Here is a 12,897-nt window from a genome sequence, read left to right as displayed (position 1 = left end):
ATGTGGGGCCATTATACTGTATGGAGGACTATGTGGGGCCATTATTCTGTATGGAGGACTATGTGGGGCCATTATTCTGTATGGAGGACTATGTGGGACCATTATTCTGTATGAAGGACTATGTGGGGCCATTATTCTCTATGGAGGACTGTGTGGGGCCCATTATACTGTATGGATCACTATTTGGGGCCATTATTCTGTATGGAGGACTATGTGGGGCCATTATACTGTATGGAGGACTATGTGGGGCCCATTATTCTGTATGGAGGACTATGTGGGACCATTATTCTGCATGAAGGACTATGTGGGGCCATTATTCTCTATGGAGGACTGTGTGGGGCCCATTATACTGTATGGATCACTATTTGGGGCCATTATTCTGTATGGAGGACTATGTGGGGCCATTATACTGTATGGAGGACTATGTGGGGCCCATTATTCTGTATGGAGGACTATGTGGGACCATTATTCTGCATGAAGGACTATGTGGGGCCATTATTCTCTATGGAGGACTGTGTGGGGCCCATTATACTGTATGGAGCACTATTTGGGGCCATTATTCTGTATGGAGGACTATGTCAGGCCATTATACTGTATGGAGGACTATGTGGGGCCATTCTGTATGGAGGACTATGTGAGGCCATTATACTGTATGGAGGACCATGTGGGACAATTATTCTGTATGGAGGACTGTGTGGGGCCCATTATACTGTATGGAGCACTATTTGAGGCCATTATTCTGTATGGAGGACTATGTGGGGCCCATTATTCTGTATGGAGGACTATGTGGGGCCCATTATACTGTATGGAGGACTATGTGGGGCCATTATTCTGTATGGAGAACTATGTGGGACCATTATTCTGTATGAAGGACTATGTGGGGCCATTATTCTCTATGGAGGACTGTGTGGGGCCCATTATACTGTATGGAGCACTATTTGGGGCCATTATTCTGTATGGAGGACTGTGTGGGGCCCATTATTCTGTATGGAGGACTGAGTGGGGCCCATTATACTGTATGGAGGACTATGTGGGGCCCATTATTCTGTATGGAGGACTATGAGGGGCCCATTATTCTGTATGGAGGACTATGTGGGGCCCATTATTCTGTATGGAGGACTATGCAGGGCCCATTATTCTGTATGGAGGATTATGTGGGGCCCATTATTCTGCATGGAGGACTATGTGAGGCCATTATACTGTATGGAGGACTATGTGAGGCCCATTATTCTGTAGGGAGGACTATGTGGGGCCCATTATACTGTATACTGGTTGGCTCGCGACTCTGTCCAAGTGTTTCATTTTGGCCCTGTGTGTGTTTGAGTTTGACATCCCTGCCTTAGATTCAACTCTCAGGTCTGTAACATATCATGCAATTTGTCCATTATCTTTAATACATTGGAGGACTTACTGTATCTGACCTCTCAATTCGAGTATTCTAGCTAGGACAGCCTAACGCCTCATTCATACGTCAGTATTTTTCATCAGTGTTTCATCAATAATGGTATGCCAAAACCAGGAGTAGAAGTTACAGAAAAAAAACTATAATTAAAAAATGTCCACTTGTTCTGTGTTTTGAAGACACTCCTGGTTTTGGCATACCATTATTGATGAAACACTGATGAAAAATACTGATGTGTGAATGAAGCCTAATGCATGGGAATCTTAACTCATTCCCGGATTATTATTTTTTCAGTCACTACAACACCACAAAAAAAACGTAATAAGAAGTGATCAAGACATTGCATTTCTCCAAAAATGGAGTTGGCGCTAGCAAGGAATAGAGCTGGAGTGACAGTGTCTTCAGATCTACCATAGTCCTTTACCCTCATTTGCATATCAATTCAAAGGTGGATTTCTCAGTAATGGAGGAAGGGACTGGCCATGTAAAGGTATTGCTGGACTTGACTTTGAAAGAGCTACATGCGCATATACAGGTGCTTCTCACAAAATTATTAAATATCATCAAAAAGTTATTTTATTTCAGTTCTTCAATATAAAAAGTGAAACTAATATATTATATAGAGTCATTACAAACAGAGTGATCTATTTCAAGTGTTTATTTCTGTTAATGTTGATGATTATGGCTTACAGCCAATGAAAACACAAAAGTCATTATCTCAGTAAATTAGAATACTTTATAACAACAGCTTGAAAAATGTTTTTAAAATCTGAAATGTTGTCCTACTGAAATGTATGATCAGTAAATGCACTCAATACTTGGTCGGGGCTCCTTCTGCATCAATTACTGCACCAATGTGGCGTGGCATGGAGGCGATCAGCCTGTGGCACTGCTGAGGTGTTATGGAAGCCCAGGTTTCTTTGATAGCAGCCTTCAGCTCGTCTGTATTGTTGGGTCTGGTGTCTCTCATCTTCCTCTTGACAATACCCCATAGATTCTCTATGGGGTTAAGGTCAGGCGAGTTTGCTGGCCAATCAAGCACAGTGATACTGTTGTGTGTAAACCAGGTATTGGTACATTTGGCAGTGTGGACAGGGGCCAAGTCCTGCTGGAGAATGACATTTCCATCTCCAAAAAGCTTGTCGGCAGAGGGAAGCATGAAGTGCTCTAAAATGTCCTGGTAGACGGCTGCGCTGAGTTTGATCTTGATAAAACACAGTGGACCTACACCAGCAGATGACATGGCTCTCCAAACCATCACTGATTGTGGAAACTTCACACTAGACCTCAAGCAGCTTGGATTGTGTCCTCTCCACTCTTCCTCCAGACTCTGGGACCTTGATTTCCAATTGAAATGCAAAATTTACTTTAATCTGAAAACAACACCTTGGACCACCGAGCAACAGTCCAGGTCTTTTTCTCCTTGGCCCAGGTAAGACGCTTCTGGCGTTGTCTATTGGTCATGAGTAGCTTGACACAAGGAATGCGACACTTGTAGCCCATGTCCTGGATACGTCTGTGTGTGGTGGCTCTTGAAGCAATGACTCCAGCAGCTGTCCACTCCTTGTGAATCTACCCCAGACTCTGTGACCTTGATTTCCAAATGAAAATTGGAACTCTGGGACCTTGTGGAGTGTGTCAATGACTGCCTTCTGGACATCTGTCAAGTCAGCCGTCTTCCCCATGATTGTGGAGCCTACTGAAACAGACTATGGGACCTTTTTAAATGCTTAGGAAGCCTTTGCAGGTGTTTTTTGTTAATTATTTTAATTTACTGAGATAATGACTTTTGTGTTTTCATTGGCTGTAAGCCATAATCATCAACATTAACAGAAATTAAACACTTGAAATCGATCACTCTGTTTGTAATGACTCTATACAATATATGAGCTTCACTTTTTTTTTTTTTTTTTATTGAAGAACTGAAATAAGTGAACTTTTTGATAATATTCTAATTTAGTGAGATGCACCTGTAAAAAGTTTGGGGGGGTTAAATCCTGCAAACAGATTGCCTTTAAAACACAAGGCTGGTCCTAAAATGAGAAAATGTGACACCAACTTTTGCCACAACTGAAATAGAGAGGGAGCTCAATATGGAATACAATGTTTTACCTCTGCTTTCTTATTGGTCCCCATATTTTCCTTTAAATTCTATAAAGTGAGTATAGTCTGCCAGGAAGGTAGCTGTAAACAATCTATTGCTACAAGACAATCAGGAAGATAAAAGCAATGTCACATACATACTTCCGAGCAATTTGGAAATTGCCTATATGAGACAAATGTATCCAAATTAAATGTATACTTTGGAGGGTATGAAGAATTACTTTAGATGTCTCGCTTTCTGAAGATAACAGAAAAGAAAGACTGTCAAAGCACAAAGAAGCCATCACACTTGCTTCAATTATACGTGTGGAGCCTATAAAGCACCTTCAGTTCCCAGACAAAACCTGAGAAATTAGGCATGAAATAATATATGACACATGAGGAGGCAAGAACAAGACACATGTCCCAGATAGGAGTTAATGTTAGAGTACAAGCACCTTTATGCTAACAGAATAAAACAGAAGCCGCTGTTGCCTCCTCCAGAGCACGATCAATGAAAAACATTTGATTGTGTGCTCTAAAAAAAGCATCAAGGGGAAATCAAACCGGGTGGAAGAATAAATAATGAGCTGGAAATTATATGCAGCCTATGTATCATCATTAGAGTCAAATCAGTTTTATCTTGGTCATCACATCTCTAGAATGTATCGTCTTGGTACAAGTTCACATCAGAAGGCTTTCATTTAGCAGTTCTACACACTCACCAGAAATGGACAATGGCTGTAGTCAGAGGTGACGTGAGATTCTGAAGCAGCAGTCATAGTCTGTATCATACATGCAGTAGTGTGTACTAATGGGTGTAGCATGTCAGTTCTGGTTCTCTGATCAAACTAATCTTTGGTGACAAAAGAGTTAAGTGGTTACAGTTAAGTTTCTACAAATGTTGCATAAATCAATAGTACATGCAAATATAAGAAAAAAAAATATTCATCAGAAAAAAATATGCTTCTTTCTCCACTTATGAGCCACTTCTCTCCTCTAACCTTCAGAACTAAATCTGTCTTGCTCAAGACAACCTCGTTGAGCAATTAGATTACAGCTATCTTACTATAGAGTGGGGAGTAAGGAGCCAACAGAAAGAGGCAGAGAGACACACACGGAAAGCACTGCTGCTTGTAGTGTTTATCTCAGCCCAGTGCTGGATTCACAATTACACCGATCAATATGTCTGTATAAATATCCACCATGCTGCTGCTGCTTCTTAAAGGGACTCTGTCAGCAAAAAATGACTGTTCAAACCAAGTACAGGCGCTTGGTGCATCATGGCACCCCCTCATCTTCAATTGACAGTTCTGGCTTCATAAAGCCAGAGAAGGGTGGAGATAGATGGAAACCAAGCAGGTGGGAAGGTGTATATAAATGATTGGCCCCATCGTGAAACACTGAGTGGTGGGATTTAGTTTGAAAAGTCATCCTGTTCTGACAGAGTCCCTTTAACATTTAGTACATAGAGATAGAAGAGGGGGATTCCCTCATGTCTATGTGTTCTATAAATGGAAGACATCTGGTATACATCTATCCCCAGTCCAGGCTCTGCTCCCTTCACCTCGGTCCACTGCCCTCTGTTGTGCTCCACATCTGGCTTTGCAGGTTGCCTGGCATGTGACATCGTCTTCCTAGGCCTTTTAAGGTCCAAGAGAACACACACCTGTGTCTTCAGATTGTTATTCAAGATTTTAGTTGGTTTCTCTCCTCCTTCTGTGCACACCGTGTTACTGCTTCTACCCCTGCTGCACTGCTGACTTCACTGCATCCATCCTGCGGTTCCCAAGATTCCTAAGGGTGTCTTGTCCTCTCTCCCCACGTGTCATCCTGCCAGTTACATCGACACTCTGGTGCCCATGTACCCACCTGGACCTGGGGCTTAGTGGGTCCGCGTTACAGGGTGAGTCTAAACGACATAGCAGTTAGTCATCACTCACTAACTCAGAGGCAACTGGAAATTAGAGATAGAGCTTGCAGAGGGAAACTGGTTTAAAAGGCAGGATTAAAGTCATAATGGACAGAAAGTATTATTCCTCATGTACACAGTTTATTTTGAAAAGCATGCTTTAAAAATCTGAAAGTTTAGTAGGTCATGTGAGGTCAAGAATGGAACATTAGAGAAGGAAGCTGACAAATGCAAGTTAAGGTCAACGATTCAGTGTTGGTAAATTTATGAATGAATAAACAATGGCATCTATGGTAATAAGAGGCTTGGATGTCACCACTAAAGGCTGCAAAGATAAGGCAGCATCACAACCTCAATTTTATTTTATTTGCACCATAAGTCAACGTCAAGATAGAAATATTGTATTTCTTGCTCTACCAAAGTCCAGTCTGTGCTCAGATTTTAGTAAACCCTCTTATGTTATCATATGTTCAGATTGAATAAAATATTTCTGAATTCCATTTCTCGGTTCCTGAAATGGAATAGACAAACGGAGTTGAAAAATGCAGATGTAAGGTTAACCAAGAAGAATTTAATGTAAAATGCTATTTAACTGCAATGCATGAATTCTAGATGGACCTCTAACAAAGACAGAAAACTTAGCTGTACTCCTGAATGTAAGAATGGTGAGAAGTCCATCTCTTATCATCCCAGCTGTTTGAGGTGACCTCTTCATGCTCTCACAACCATTGTCTGACTGCCTTATTTCGACTTATGGACAATACAGAGGGGAATCCCTTGCTCCGGACCCCTTCTGTGAGCCAGAACACAATGCTGCTTGGTACAAGCTGTTTCCGTTCTGGTAGACTTTAGCTGTATTTGCATTACATTGATAGCCATTTATCTGAATGGCCACCATGAATTACTATAGGGTAGATCCCTACCTGGCGCAAACTGTGTCATGAGCGGTATCCATATTTTGAAAGGTGTTTTATCATTTTATTCTGGCTTATACTCTATTTAGTTACCATACCCCAAACCATTTAGACTCAAAAGTTCAGGGAAATACCAGCAATGATATTAGTGAGGGAGGTCATTGATTGGTATTTAAAGGGGTGATCTGGCATCTTATATTTTTGTTAAAAAAAAAGTTGCACAAAATGATGTAAAACAATGAAATAAGTAATATCCCCCTTACCATCCACTGTCGCAGATCCTCCTCTTGTACTTCTTGTTCTCTTGGCCTGGACATGTGACCATTGCAGCCTATCACTTACTGAAGCAGTGATATGTTGGTCACATGACCTTCCAGAAAACGCAGGAAATGCAGAGACTGGCGGGGGACCATGGACCTCCATACGGTAAGGATTATTTATTTCAATACCTTGCACTTTTCTGAGAGTTTTTTTTTAAATAAATTAAGTGACCGCATAACTTCTTTAATAAGGAGCCAGTGTGCGACATAACTACATAAAAATAAAGGTAAGAGTTCTGTGGAACGCAATATAATTTTATTGACATATAGACTAATTCAGTAAGAGCTCCCAATGCAGAAAAGAAACATTAACAGTTGTTACATATATAGCCTTGATACATATGAAATGACCAAGGTAATGCATTGTGCAGAGGCCACAGTCCAATTATTAATGAGGACACATGCAATTGTATTAGAAGAAACTCCTAGACCTTGTATTCCTATTTTTATTTTAATAACGAATTGAATTAAAATACATTTAATTAATAAAGTACGATCCGCTGAGACAATGTATTTGACTGAGAGTATGTGCTCAGAGTCACCAATGCCTAAATTATAGAATGTCAGTAGCAACCTCATGCAGAAATGCAATATATAAATGTGATGGATGATTTAACTAGGACCCATCTCTTGCCATAAACATGTACATTTTATTACCTGATGTAAATGCTGCTGTTCTCCTGAATCTGGTGTCGTTTTTCTTTTGTTCCTACACCTCTCCATTCTTGAGATTATGCCCCCCCCCCCTTCCTTGTATGTAACATGTCTTTATTTAGCCAAGAAGGTGTGGCAGAATTGAGGACCACACCTACTTGGCTAAAAATATAATATTTACATACAGACAGGTTACAACAATGGGTTTGATTCATATGCAGTATTTTTTGTACACTGAATTTTTTCTGTATGGAAAATTTAAAGGGGTTCTCCACTACTTTTTATTATCCTCCTAACGTATTCCCCCAGGGCCCATAAGGGTTTTTGTAAATACCTTGCATTGCAGTTACTGCCTGTGAGCGGCGCCATCACTGGCCGCTCACAGGCATCACGTGACCGTCGTCGTGCAGCCGGCTCTGACATCCGCTGATGTCACGTCAAGTTCCGGCTGCAGCCGGGGGTGATTTACAGTTGTGCTCAAAAGTTTACATGCCCCAGCAGAATTTTTCATTTCTTGGCATGGTTTCAGAGAATATGAATGATAACAAAAAAATGTTTTTCTCCACTCATGGTTATTGGTTGGGTGAAGCCATTTATTGTCAAACTACTGTGTTTTCTCTTTTTAAATCTTAATGACAACCAAAAACATCCAAATGACCCTGATCAAAAGTTCACATACCCCAGTTTTTAATACCATGTATTGCCCCCTCTAACATCAATGACAGCTTGAAGTCTTTTGTGGTAGTTGTGGATGAGGTTCTTTCATTTCCCAGATGGTAAAGCTGCCCATTCTTATTGGCAAAAACCCTCCGGTTCCTGTAAATTCCTGGACTGTCTAGCATGAACTGCTCGTTTGAGATCTCCCCAGAGTGGCTCAATGATATTGAGGTCAGGAGACCGAGATGGCCACTCCAGAACCTTCACTTTGTTCTGCTGTAGCCAATGACAGGTCAACTTGGCCTTGTGTTTTGGATTGTTGTCATGTTGGAATGTCCAAGTACATCCCATGTGCAGCTTCCGGGCTGATGAGTGCAAATTTGCCTCCAGTATTTGCTGATAACGTGCTGCATTCAGCTTTCCTTCAACTTTTACCAAGTTTCCTGTGCCTTTGTAGCTCACACATGCCCAAAACATCAGCGATCCACCTCCGTGCTTTACTGTAAGAATGGTGTACCTTTCATCATAGGTCTTGTTGACCTCTCTCCAAATGTAACGTTTATGGTTGTGGCCAAAAAGTTCAATTTGGTCTCATCACTCCAAATTACCTTGTTCCAGAAGTTTTGAGGCTTGTCTCTGTGCTGTTTGGCGTATTGTAGGCGAGATACTTTGTGGCATTTGCGCAGTAATGGCTTTCTTCTGGTGACTCGACCATGCAGCCCATTTTTTCTCAAGTGCCCCCTTATTGTGCATCTTGAAACAGCCACACCGCTAGTTTTCAGAGAGTCCTGAATTTCAGCTGATGTTATTTGTGAGTTTCTCTTTGCATCCCGAACAATTTTCCTGGCAGTTGTGGCCGAAATTTTTGTTGGTCTACCTGACAGTTGTTTGTTTTTTACAGAGCCCCTGATTTTCCATTTGTTAATCACAGTTTGAACACTGCTGACTGGCATTATCAATTCCTTGGATATTTTTTTGTATCCCTTTCCTGTCTTATACAGTTCAGTTACCTTTTCCCATAGATCCGTTGACAATTTTTTTGCTTTCTCCATGACTCACAATCCAGAAATGTCAGTGGCTGGATGAAAAATACAAGAGTCTGTCTGGATCCCAGAAACTCACTCAGCTTTTATGCACACACAATGATTACAAGCAAACAGGTCACAGGTGAAGATATTACCTTTAGTAGCCATTCAAACCCATTTGTGTCAAATTCTGTGCATGTTATCAGGCCAAAATCACCAGGGTATGTGAACTTTTGATCAGGGTCATTTAGATGTTTTGGCTGTCATTAAGATTTAAAAAAAGAAAACACAGTAGTTTGACAATAAATGGCTTCACCCAACCAATAACCATGAGAGGAGAAAAAAAATTTTTTGTTATCATTTATATTCTCTGAAACAAGGCCAAGAAAGGAAAAATTCTGCCGGGGTATGTAAACTTTTGAGCACAACTGTACTTCTGCGTTCCACAGTGGATGCTGGGCTGTGAGCGGGGTTACCCCGCGCGTCACACCCGGCATCCACCGCACGCTTTCCCTCTCATTCATTGGGAAAGCCTGTGGTGGATGCTGGGTGTGACTCGCGGGGAAACCCCGCCCACAACCCAGCATCCACAGCGGGGACATCAGTGGCGGGTCACGTGATGCCTGTGAGCGGCCCGCGATACATTGAGGGGGAATACATTGGGGGGATAATAAAAAGTAATGGACATCTTCTTTAATGATATGTGTCTGTATCATTATGGGTCCATGGGCAGGGACCTTAACCATCATTTTAAAATACTATAAGTATTTGTTCTGAGTGTAAGCGGCATAGGAGACCCCACTAAGATAGTTGCATTATTTATTTTATTCACTAATATAGCACCATTAATTCTATAGTGTTTTAAAGACATTATTATCGCTGTCCCCATTGGGGCTCACAATCTAGATTCCATATCAGTATGTCTTTGGAATGTTGGAGGAAACCAGAGATCCCAAAGAAAACCCACACAAACATGGGGAGAACATACAAACTCCTTGCAGATGTTGTCCTTGGTGAGATTTGAACCCAGGACCCCAGAGCTGCGAGGCTACAGTGCTAACCACTGAGCCACTGTGCTGCCTAATAAATATACCTTAAATCCCATACACTGGCTGTTATTAGCCTTCAGAAAATGCATCTTACCAGAGACTGCATCTATTAAACAAAGCTTGGGTAGGTCAGAACTTCCTTTCTAAGCATATTAGCTACTTGTGGGGGCAGAGCATCCAGGACCACATGTCCACACATTGGAGTGTCTGGATAGAGAAAAAAAATGAAGAAGTCAGATATGAAGATATGGACACTTAATCCATTCTGGATTCCCCTGTTGGATGAATTGTGGATATTTGTGTGGACCAGTGATTGGTTCCTCACTGACTGGGAGTAAGTTGGTCCATGTGTTGTTTGGGAGGCTATGAAAACCTCGCTGCGAGATACCTTTATTCCACTCTTCAGTAATAAGACTGGGCAACCAGGGGAGGCTCTTAGAGAAGAAGCAGAAGAAGAGACTAAACTAGCCTTTATACAGTGATCCTATAATTGTAGGACTGCGGGCTGGAAAGCGGCCAGAGACACATTCTGTTGCAGTAGTGGCTAACAAGAGGTTCTTCACTAGGCAATTGTAATACGATGGAGAGAATGAGGGGCCACTTTTTGGCCACTTTAGTGAAGTGGCCAAGAATGAGCCTCAATGTGTGACATCCTTAAATGGGTTTTCCCACAAACAAAATGAATTTTAATTAACATTTTAAGCAATATATCTTTGAATAATAATAAGTTCCACAATTGGATGTGTTTAAAAAAAATGTTCATGAGCCGAGATAATTTTATAAATTGTGCCCCTGCTGTGTACGGTGTACTGCGTAATGGCTGTGTCTGACCGTACAGAAACATGTTCCGATCATGCCACAGCTCCTGGCCAGGGAAGGAAGCAATAAAACATCATCAACATGAGTATCTGGATACCCTGAAAGAAAGCTATGAAATGAAGGGAAGGAGAAGGATAGCCGAAGAATGCCATGTAGAAGTGGAGTAGGTATTTTATGTCTAATGTTGAAAAAGTTGGGTGGATCTCTTAAGAGAATCCAGGGTTGCCAAAGCAGGACAAATTTTTCACTATCCTTCAGCTGATAAATTTTCCATATGACATACAGCGCTATGTACCTATTGAACATGTGACCAATTTTCTAAGAAAATTTATGGAAGGAACTAAAGCTCAGAGTTCATAGCCCACGAAAGCTTCAGGATTTGAAGAATGTTTGTGTGGAAGAATGGGCCAAAATAACACCTGAGCAATGCATGCGACTAGTTTCTCCATACAGAAGGCGTATTGAAGCTTCATCACCAACGAAGGCTTTTGTATGAAATATTAAATACATTTCAGTAAGCGTGTTCAATACTTTTTCCCTGTGTCATTTATCATTATTACACATTACTTAATTTATGGAATCTATGGTTTGATTTATTTGCCTGTGTGGATTGGATGGGTTGCTACTGTCATCTGGTGAGAATTTCATGTCAATAGCACCTTTAGAAATATTGGTGACATGTTCAATACTTATTCCATCCACTGTATCTCCCTTTTACCAACTAATTTTAAGATAATAGAAAAGGCCCTGGCAATACGTCTGTCTATGGTTAGGACAACGGCATATCTAGGGGAGGGCAGCCAGGGCATCTTTCCTGTGTGCGGCGGGCAAGGGGGCGCAGTCGGGCCACCTAATGCAGCGGTCCGTAGTGTCTCCTCAGCGGCTACATTCTGATGCCCCCCACACTGGGATTCGACCATTCTCTGAGCTGGCTGGCAAGCTGTCAGCCGACTCACAGAACATACAGAGCGCCGGCTCCCAGTGATCAATTGTACTCACGTCCAAAAGACGCGAGTACAATTGAAGCTCTGACCACCGGTCGCCGGGTCAGCAGCGTGATTACGCTGTTGACATCACTCGCCGGCATGCAGAAGAGCGGGCTGTTTCCTCCGGCATCAGGAGAGCCCCAGGGCAACCTCCCAATATGTGCCCCCCCTGTACACCACAGGACCTGCTGTGTTAAGTTGAAGTCTATGTGCTGAATGACAGCATAAAGGCAGCCATGGGAGGCAGGCCAGGATCTGGCGGACTGCACTGCCTGTGCCGCGCCTGTGACAGTGATGGGGCGCAACTCAACAAGCGTCAACTTTGGGGATACCACGATGCTGAACACCTTCTATGATGCAGGTGAGTGCAGAAGCTGCTACTGTAGGAACTGCTTTATGGGGTGATGAGACCTGCATGGGGGAATGTGACCTGCTAGGGGATACACAGGACTGTGCCCAGGAGTGGTGACCCAGGTGGGATACACAGGACAGTGCCCAGGAGTGGTGACCCAGGTGACATACACAGGACAGTGCCCAGGAGTGGTGACCCAGGGAGGATACACAGGACTGTGCCCAGGAGTGGTGACCCAGGGAGGATACACAGGACTGTGCCCAGGAGTGGTGTGCCGGGGGGGTATACATGACTGTGCCAAGGAATGGTGACACAGGTGGGATATACAGGACAGTGCCCAGGAGTGGTGTGTCGGGGGGTACATAGGACTGTGCCCAGCAGTGGTGTATCGGGGGGGGGGGGGGAGGTGAGAGATACACAGGATAGTGCACAGTAGTGGTGTTCTGGGGGGTACACAGGACTGTGCCCAGGAGTGGTGTGCCAGGTGGTACACGTGGCTGTCCAGGAGTGATGTGCCAGGGGATACACAGACCCAAGTACAATAGAAGCTCTGACCGCCCGGAGGGGGGAGATTTAGTGTTGGGGGAGAATATACTCACTGTCAGGATTCAGCTCTGCTTGCAGGTTCCAGCAGTCATCACATGGCTACTTCACTCATATGCGATTTTCATACTTATGGTCACGTGACAACGAGCTTTTCTCAGTTTTTCACTGAACATTGAGAG

This window comes from Phyllobates terribilis, unplaced genomic scaffold (genome assembly GCF_046119375.1).
Source record: "Phyllobates terribilis strain yellow unplaced genomic scaffold, ASM4611937v1 Scaffold_3__8_contigs__length_932513732, whole genome shotgun sequence".
Taxonomy (NCBI): Eukaryota; Metazoa; Chordata; class Amphibia; order Anura; family Dendrobatidae; genus Phyllobates; species Phyllobates terribilis.
The sequence above is the reverse complement of the archived record's forward strand: the minus strand, read 5'-3'. Positions refer to the sequence as shown.